The following is an 8,707-nucleotide window of genomic DNA, read 5'->3' as shown; positions in this document are numbered from 1 at the left end:
GCCTGCCGATGCAGGGGACGCGGGTTCGTGCCCCCCGGGAAGATCCCACGTGCCGCGGAGCGGCTGGGCCCGTGAGCCGTGGCCGCTGGGCCTGCGTGTCCGGAGCCTGTGCTCCACGATGGGAGAGGCCACAACAGTGAGAGGCCCGCATACCGCAAAAAAAAAAAAAAAAAGGAATCAGTGGAGTGGTGTGGCCTGAAGTACACGCCAAAAAGACCCAGAACCACAGCCATAGCCATCAGTGAGATAAGCACGGCCATTGCTTTTTGTTAGCTCGACTCCATTCGTCCAGTTGCCCAGGTGAAAAACCACCGTGCTGTCTTCATTCCTCTCCTTCCCTCACATCCCTCACCTGGTCCATGAGCATAACTGTTGGCTGTACCTTCAAAATACATCCAGGAGCTAATCACTTCTCCCCATCTACATGATCTTCTTAGATTATTGCCAAGAGCCTCCTAATTAGACCTGTGTGTCCCCCACCTTGACTCCTTAAGATCTGTTCTCAATAAAGGAGCTGAGGAATCCTGTTCAAGCCAGAGCCCAAAGTCCTGTCTCCACTCAAAATCCCCCAAAGACTTTCCATCTCACTGAGAGCAAACCAACATCCTTACATGGCCTAAAAGACCCCACATTTTGTAGTCCCCTCTCCTCTCCCCCCATCAGTCTCACCTCGCCACCTGGCCCTCTCCCCCTGAACTCCATCTCAGGTAGGAGGTAGATGGGCCCCTGGGCTGGACAGCTGGTGCCTTGTCAAGCAGAGTAACACTGAAGCTTTGTTTTTCCTGGACACTCCGAGGACAGAGTTAGTGGCAGGTGCTGAGCTCTGCTGGAGTCAAGAGATAAGATGACCCCCCCACTCCCGGGGTCAAGGAAACCTCCCCAGCTGCACATGCACAGGAAGGCTCCTTGGGGGTCACAAAGGGAGGGGCAGCACCCCATAATCAGTGTGGGCACACCCCCATAGCCTTCTGCGGTGGGATCCATCTTAGCAAAAAGTTGTGCAGGCATGTTGGGGAGGGCCCTAGGGCAGGTCAGGTGTGGAAAAAGAAACCAGATGATTGGCCAAAGGTAAACAAAGACCCGGAAGGACTGTCCTATGGAAGTGATTCAAATCACCTCCTTGCTGAGCTCCTCCTCAATAGGGAGGACGCCCATACCCTTTCTCTCTGGGTGCGTATTTCTGCCTTGCTTCTGACTTAAATAAACAAACTGCTTCTCTGTGTGCTCTCCCACTTGTGCTGTGTCTCTAATAATAAACTTTGTATCTGTTTTTACAGTTTTTGCCTCCCTGAAATATTATTGGTGTACTAGTGGCTAGGATTCCTGGTTTTCATCCAGGATACCCAGGTCCAATTCCTTAGAAGGAACTAAGATCTCTCTTCAGGACTGCTCACTGCTGTCTCTCCGAGATCACATCCACACCACCTCCCTGTGCTGCAGAATCCACTGGGCATGAGCTGTGTGCTTCTCGCACTTTCTGCCTGGAATCCTTTTCTCCAGGACACCCCCATGGCTCACTCCCTCATTTCGCCCAGATGTTCACACCATGCTGTCTTATTGACGAGGCCCTCCCTGTCCTCTCTAAAGAAAATAGTCCCCCTGCAAACCATCAGCCAGGCCTTGGCTATCTCCCTTAACTTGTGTTATTTTTCTTCTATAGGATATTTTACTATCTGGTTTATTGTGTCCTTACTGGTTTATTACTTTATTGTCTTTCCTCTCTAGATTGAAAGCCTCATGAGGGTTTATCTGCTCCAGCTGTGTCTGTCCACCTAGTGTCTGGCACACCCTGGGCACAAAATATTTGTTGGGTGAATTAATGCAAGAGCTAAGAGAAGAAAATTCCAAATTTTTCAAGGTTCACATGAAAAAAAATTGAAAAGAGACCGAGCCTCTTGGAATGTCTCTGTCTTTGCTCAAGCTGCTGTAGCAGAATACCATAGACTGGGGGACTTACAAAAAACAGAAATTTATTTCTCACAGTTCCAGAGGCTAAGATCAAGTCTAAGATCAAGGTGTTGGCAGATTCAGCATCTGGTGAGAACCCACTTCCAGGTTCATAGAGAGACTTTTTCCTCACTTGGTAGAAAGGTCAGGGGAGATCGCTGAGGTCTCCGTAATAAGGGCACTAATCCCTTTCATGATGGCTCCACCCTCATGGCCTAATCACCCCAAAGCCCCCCACCTCCAAATGCTGGGGACTAGGTTTCAACATATGAATTTGGGGGGACCACAAACGTTCAGTCTACAGAAGTCTCCTAGTAGAGTTTTGACACATAATTTTAGAACAAACGGCATATTGCACTATTTTATTAATTACAGAAGTTCTGCCCCTTTGATTATACTGCACCGACTGACCAACCTGATATATGTTTTATACCTTTCACTTTCTGTTAACATTTAAAGGTCATTTGCTTAATGCAAACTTTATGAACTAAATTAAGTTTTTAGAATGTATGGAGTTGATTATAAACTCCAACAAAGCCTGAAATTTAGGAAACGTTTGCCTTTCAGTTGGCTATTTTTGGATGCTTTTGCTTGAATACTACGACACTGCAACTGAAAGGAAAAACAAAAAACTCTGCATGTTTTCAAGGACTTGACCACAAAACAATGGTCATGTACATTAAAACCTGATAAACCTTTTCAAACTACATTTATCATTAGTTTACAGCCAAGACAAACTGCAAACAGGCCAAGCATGTTTTTGGCAAGACATCAGTTTGTTGCCACTGAGAAATTATAGAAAAATGAGAAATTACTTATCTTTTTCCTCAGTGGTTTAAACAAGTATGAAATAGCTTAAATTACACCTACTGAGCAAACAGATAAAAGCAGTTCAAGGCATCTAACAGCACCACTGAGCAAGGAGAAACATTTATCACTGCAATTAAGTAGTGATACTAATATTTTTATCTTTAATTATTGTTAATGTCACATCCCTAAGAATAAAAAGGAAAACTTGGACTACTCCACTGATCCACTTGAGAACGGGACAACAACTCCAGATTGGGTGATGCCCGTACAATTGCAGCTATTTCTTTTCTACAGTTTTGTTATTGCTGCCCTGTCCTCACCATCCTTTCAAACTTGTTTACACATAAAATACATGGAACCTAGGAAAATTTAAAAAAAATTAAAGTATCTCAGTACTCTCAATGTGAGAGGACGCCAGAAGTTCAGACGTTATGTTATGTTGGGCTGTGTAACAATAAAACAGACACGAGGCTAAAAGTTGTCTGTTACAGCTATTAAGAACTTTACAAGGTAAAATCTCACTGTAGCACTTCATAGCCTGTCTCTATAGGAACTGCAAAACATCAACACATGACTTTGAAATACACAATGTTCCTCTCACTGAACTCAAGAAACCACAGTTGAGTTGGAACAAATCTTTCATGGCTAAATTGTTATCTTTAGTCCAAACTTACTATCATAGTTCCTAAATCAGGGTTAGGATTTATTCACACTGCTCATCTGTCTTCATAATAGAACTACAATAAATAACATAGTTCAATACAGACGCAGGCACAGATAGAGAGATGAATAAAGCAGAAGATCCAGAAATGAGCTTGTGTGTGTGTGTGTGTGTGTGTGTGTGTGTGTGTGCACACGCACACATCTTATATGTAGTATTTCAAGCCAATGGGAAAAGGATGGTTGATTTAATTGTGTGTCAACATGTATCCATTTGAGGGAAAAAAATTAGTTAGATCCCTACCTCACACCCTGTAATAAAATATATTCCAAAAGGATTTGATATCATAAGAGTATAGCAAGGATTCCAGTACAAGATGGCAACATAGGAGCCTGAATTTACCTCCTCCCATGGATACAATGTTTCTACAGCTATATACAAAACAATTCCCTCTGAAAGAAATACAGAAAGTAGCTGAGGGTCACCTACACAATAGTGCAAATGAGAAAAATACAACATCAAAGTAGGTAGGAGAGGATGATACACAATCTCACCATAGACCCACCCCCTGGCACAGCAACATACAATTGGGAGGGAATTCACAGCTCTCTGGTTCTCCATGAGTAGTGAAGGGGTTGTACCCAACATCTAGTGCCCCAACTTTTAAGATTTTCACCTGAGGGATGGGCCCCCAAAACACCTAGCTCTGAAAGCCAGTGGAGCTTGAGTCAACAAGACCCACAAGGGTATATAGCAAACAAATGGGCTCATGAGGGCTCATAGTGGCTCTCACCCCAGGGCTCAGCACAAAAACTGCAGAATGAAACACCCATCTCCCAGTCTTGTTATGAAAGAGGCCTATTTGCTTACCCTAAAAGCTTCAGCCTGAGAGTTAGACTCCTAATTTAACACAAATCTAGGGGCTAACAGCAATCTTCTCCAGAGAATGAAGAGGCCAGTGGGCACCAACTACATGCTCCCTCTCTCTGCCCTGCTCTAGGTTGCCAATATCTCTGTGAAAGGAACTTGTGCAGCTGCCACCCAAGAGACACAGCCCTTGACCTCCTGGCTTAGGTAGTCAACAGAGGTTACTTTACCAATCCCATAGGATTACAACAAAGAAACAGTTCTTAACTGACTATTCCCCAGAGCTCCAAGGGAGCAGATGGAAATGCCCATCTCCCAGTCTTTCCCTGAAAGAAGTCTATTTGCATATTTTTTTTTTTTTTAAAGAATTTTAAAAAATTTATTTATTTTTGGCTGCATTGGGTCCTTGTTGCTGCACACAGGCCTTCTCCAGCTGCAGCGAGTGGTCCTTCCATTGCAGTGGCCTCTTTTGTTGCTTGGGCTCTAGGTGCATGGGCTTCAGCAGTTGCGGCACATGGTCTCAGCAGCCGTGGCTTGTGGGCTCCAGAGTGCAGGCTCAGCAGCCACAGTGCACAGGGCTTAGTTGCTCCGCAGCATGTGGGATCCTCCCAGACCAGGGCTTGAACCCGTGTCCCCTGCACCGGCAGGTGGATTCCCAACCACTGCGCCACTAGGGAAGCCCCTATTTGCATACTTTAAAAGCTGCTGCCTAGGGTCCAGCTTCCAATCAGCCTGCGTCTAGGTGCTAAGATCCTCCCTCTTTGGGATACTAGAAAGTCTTGGTACACCCTCAACTACTAGGAGCCACTAAGAACAAAGAAGGCACTTGGACAATCACAAAGGTTAGAGAAACAACCCAGAGCTAGGGCAGTTCCGAATGATAGGTTAATCTCCTACAGGAGACCATGCCCTTAAGACTGGGAGTGGTGACTGTTTTATATAATGCACGGAAACCACACAGAGAGTCAAGGAAAATGAAGAAACAGAAGAATATTTTCCAAACAAAAGCAAAAGGACTCAATCAACACACCTTAATGAAATGGAGATAAGTGAATTACCTGATAAAGAGTTCAAAATAATGGTCATAAAGATGCTCACTGAACTCAGGAGAGTAATTTATGAACAGAGTAAAAATTTCAACAAAGAGAGAGAAAATAGAAGAAAGTATCAAACAGAAATCATGATGCTGAAAAATACAGAAACTGAACTGAAAATTTTAATTGAGGGGTTTAACAGCAGAAAAATGAAGTAGAAGAAAGATCAGCAAACTCAAAGACAGGGCAGTGGAAATCACTTGATTGGAGGAGAAAAAAAAAGAATTAAAAGATTGTGACTTCCCTAGTGGTCCAGTGGTTAAGACTCAGTGCTCCCAATGCAGGGGGCCTGGGTTCAATCCCTAGTCAGGGAACTAGATCCCAAATGCATACCAAAACTAAGAGCCCACATGCCACAGCTAAAGATCCCACATGCCACAACGAAGATCCCACGTGCCATAACGAAGATCCCACGTGCCACAACGAAGATCCCACGTGCCACAATGAAGATCCTGTGCAGCCAAATTAATTAATTTTTTTAAAGTGTGAAGATAGATTAAGGGACTTATGGAACAACAAGTGGGCGAATATTCACTACAGGAGTCACAGAACGAAAAGGGAAGGCAGAAAGCTTATTTGAAGAAATAATGGCTGAAAACTTCCCTAACTTGGGGAAAGAAACAGACATACAGATCTAAGAAGCCTAAAACATTCCCAAAAGGATGAATTCAACAAGACACGCATGAAGACACATTATAATTAAAATGTCAAAAGTTAAAGACAAGGAGAGAATTTTTAAAGCAGCAAGAGAAAAACAACAGTATGCACAAGAGAATCCCTATAAGACCATCAGCAAGTTTTTCAGAAGAAATTTTTCAAGCCAAAGGGAGTAGCACTATACATTCTAAGTGCTGAAAGAAGAAAAAACTGCCAACCAAGAATATTCTACCTGGAAAAGTTGTTCTTCACAATTTAAGGAGAGATAAAGAGTTTTCCAGACCAGAAAAACTGAAGAAGTTCATGACCACTAGACTGGCCATACCCCTCCCCCCCAAAAAAGTCAAAGGGGCTTCTTTAAGCTAAAACAAAAGGGTACTAATTAGTAACAGGAAAACATATGAAATAATAAATTGCAGTGGTAAAGATAAATATAAATTCAGAATACTCTAATGTTGTCATCATGGTGGGTAAGTCACATATAAATCTAGCATGAAAGTTAAAAGACAGAAGTATTAAAAATATAACTACACAATTTGCTAAAGTATAAATAAGATAAAAAATATAAATTGTGACATCAAAACAACAAGGGGGAGCATTTCAAAATGTAGAGCTTAGTATGCATTCTAAGTTAAGTTGTTATCAGCTTAAACTAGACTGTTGTAAATATAAGATGTTTTATATGAGCTTCATGGTAACACAAAGCAAAAACCTATAATAAATACAAAAAAGATAAAGATGAAGGAATCTAAGCATACCACTATAGAAAATCATTAAATTACAAAGGAAGAGAGTAAGAGAAGAAAGGAACAAGGAACTTACAAAACAAAGAGAGAACAATTACAAAATGGCAATATTAACTCCATACCTATCAATCATTACTTTAAATGTAAATGGACTAAGTTCTCCAATCAAAAGAGACGGGGTGGAGGGTGCTGAATCAATGAAAAACAAAACCCAACTAACTATATGTGGCCTACAAGAGATGCACTTCAGCTTTAAAGACACACACAGACTGAAATTGAAGGGATGAATAAACATACTCCATGCAAACAGAAATCAAAAGCAAGCTGGGGTACCTGTACTTCTACTTCAACACAAACTGTAATTAGAAACAAAGGTCATTATATAGTGACAGAAGGGTCAATTTGAACAGGACTCTGTGGGGCCGTTTTAGGTACAAATCCTTTCCATGTCCCCCATTTCTTGTTTGAAGGAAAGAGACTTCATTCAGCCTCCTTGGCAGATTCAAACAGTGGCTAATCAGGGAAGGGAGGGAATGCAGAAACAAAGGAGGAGAGGCCAAGAAACAATAGTGCAGGGTTGTGGCTCCTCCTCAAGAAATATATATGTACTCAATATGAACTCAATATCTTGAGTTTCTGCTGCAGGAACTAAGGCCCCCACCCAGAGGGAGGATGGTAACTTCAGGCTGAGTACAAGATTCCTGGGACACCGCCCTGTTACCTCACCACCAACCAATCAGAAGAAAATCTGCACACACAGTAGAAGACAATGAAGACTCTGACCCCCTTCCCAAATGACCAACTGTGATTAACTTCCCCTTTCTCCCTTTAAAAACTTTCATGGTAAGGCAGAATCTTTAGAGTAGGTTCTTGGACATGAGTCTGGCTTCTCTCCAGGTTGTTGGTCTCCTGAATAAAGCAAGCTTTCTTTTCCACCTAACATTTGCCTCTCGAGTACTGGCTTTCAAGTGGCAAGCAGCTAAACCTGAGTTTGGTAACAAATTCAACAAAAGGATATAACATTTGTAAATATTTATGCAACCAACATAGGAACACCTAAATATCTAAGGCAAATATTAACAAACCTGAAGGGAGAAATAGACAGCGATACAATAATAGTTGTGGACTGCAATACTCCCACTTTCAACAATGGTTAGATCATCCAGACCAAAAAAACAAAAAACAAAAAACAAGGAAACACTGGACTGAAACTACATGCTAGACTGGATGGAATTACAAGACATTTAATAGAACATTCCATCCAAAAGCAACAGAACACATTATTCTCAAGCACACATGGAACATAATCCAGAATAAATCATATGTCAGACCATAAAAACAGACAATAAATTTAAGAAGACTGAAATCATTATCAAGCATCTTTTCTGACCACAATGGTATGAAACTAGAAATCAATTACCAGAAGAGAGACAAATGAAAATGTAAATACAACATACCAACACTTATGGGATACAACGAAAGAAGTTCTAAGTGGGAATTAAATAATGATAAATGGCCACATAAAGAAACAAGAAAAATCTCAAACAACCTAACTTTATACCTCAAGGAAAAAGAAAAAGAAGAAACTAAGTCTAAATTTAGTAGTAGAAAGGAAATAATGAGATCAGAGCAGAAATACATGAAACAGACACTAAAAAGGCAACAGAAGAGATGAAATTAAGAGTCGGTTTTTTGAAAAGATGAATAAAATTGACAAACCTTTAGCTAAACTCATCAAGAAAAAAAGAAAGGACTCAAAATCAGTATTGAAGGAGGAAACACTAAAACTGATACCTTAGAACTACAAAAAAGAATAAGAGACTGGGGCTTCCCTGGTGGCGCAGTGGTTAAAAATCCACCTGCCAATGCAGGGGACATGGGTTTGAGCCCTGGTCCTGGAAGATCCCACATGCCGCAGAGCAACT

Source organism: Kogia breviceps, chromosome 3 (assembly GCF_026419965.1).
Source record: "Kogia breviceps isolate mKogBre1 chromosome 3, mKogBre1 haplotype 1, whole genome shotgun sequence".
Lineage (NCBI taxonomy): Eukaryota > Metazoa > Chordata > Mammalia > Artiodactyla > Physeteridae > Kogia > Kogia breviceps.
The sequence above is the reverse complement of the archived record's forward strand: the minus strand, read 5'-3'. Positions refer to the sequence as shown.